The sequence below is a fragment of the Chelonoidis abingdonii genome, chromosome 3 (assembly GCF_003597395.2).
Source record: "Chelonoidis abingdonii isolate Lonesome George chromosome 3, CheloAbing_2.0, whole genome shotgun sequence".
NCBI lineage: Eukaryota > Metazoa > Chordata > Testudines > Testudinidae > Chelonoidis > Chelonoidis abingdonii.
In genome coordinates, this window is record NC_133771.1 from 88,745,127 (window position 1) to 88,746,606 (window position 1,480).

The window sequence follows — 1,480 nt, forward strand, 5'->3', positions numbered from 1 at the left end:
CTGGTTGGTGGCAGCGATATCAGATCCAAGCTGGGTATAAGCTTGGGAAAGGTTCACAGTAAACACTCAGATTTTGAACGCTAAGTCCAGATTTGAGACAGATGTTTACCACAGGTGCCCAGCCCAGACAGTGAATGAGACAGAAGGTTGCAAGAAGAGAAGGGGCATTTTCTTGTACCTAACACTGGACTGTGTCCCAGAAGAGGGGTTCTACTTCTACCTCTTGACACTAACTGATGTTTGTCAAAATTACAACACCTATGTGCAGAAGAGGCTGGATTAAAGTTATACCAATAGGAAATGCCAGAACTAACACTAACTTTTGAGAGCTTGACTTTGCAACCTTTATGTTCTTTTAACATAGGTGAGGTGTGTTCTTTTTGGGTTTTTTTTGTTTTGTATGTAGTATGGTAAAAGCAAGAAATCATCTATATTGTATTTGTTTGTATTGTGCCTGTACCTACAGGCCCCAGCCTCACTGTGCTAGATGCTGTAAAAACATACAACAAAGCTGCTGTCTTTGCCCTGAAGAGCTTGTGATCTAAATACAAGACAAGAGATAATGCATATAGTCAACAGCTGTAACACCTGAGACAGTAAAACTTATGGTGGAAAAAGGAGTAAGCCAAGGAAAGGCACAATCCTGCAGGTGCTCACCAGCATAACATAAAAAAGAACTACAAAAATATTAAAACATAAGAGGTCCTGCTAGAGAAGTAATGTAATGCCCTGATTTACAAAGGGCATTGGTGGTGGCTGTAGCATAATGTGGAGGTGATTCAAAAGGTAATTTCCTCTAGCTTTCCAATAAGATATAGGAAAACCTGTCTTGAATAGTCACAATGGTCTGTGGCCTATTGGTAAAGGTGGAACAAAACTTTAGTACAATACACTGGGAATACTTTTTGGTGGTCTCAAGGTAGGATACTGGATAAAAGGGCTGGTCTCAGACAAGTTTTACTGTATCAAATTTGACCTGTGAGACTGTCCATAAGTTATGTACCTCATTTGAGGTGGGTCTTAATCTTGTGCATTTGGTTCTTTATTACAAAGTGTTACAAAGGTTGGGAAGGTCTTGAATTTTTTTAAAAGGTTATGTAATTTATGAACAGCCCCTGTGACCTTTGGCAGTGTGGACTGCCAGTCAAAGACTGAATGAATAAGGAGGAAGAGCTCTTCTTTCATGCAGAACAGAGCTGTAGCACCCTTGATGGTACAGAGAAGCCTGTACTACAACTGCCTCAGCTAGAAAATAAAAAAAATGTAAGGAAAGCTTCTATAGAACGAGGTGAGCAATAAATAATATTTATGTGGCTGTGGAAGCTCCTTAAGTACATTCTGGAAGGATTTGGTAATGGGGAAGCTAAATATATTGGGTGGGATTCTTTTACTGGAATTTGGCTCTAGGACAGAATAAAAGAAGGACCTGCCAGGTGCATGCATCTTAGCAGCCACTAGAAACATAATATGACACTTAACA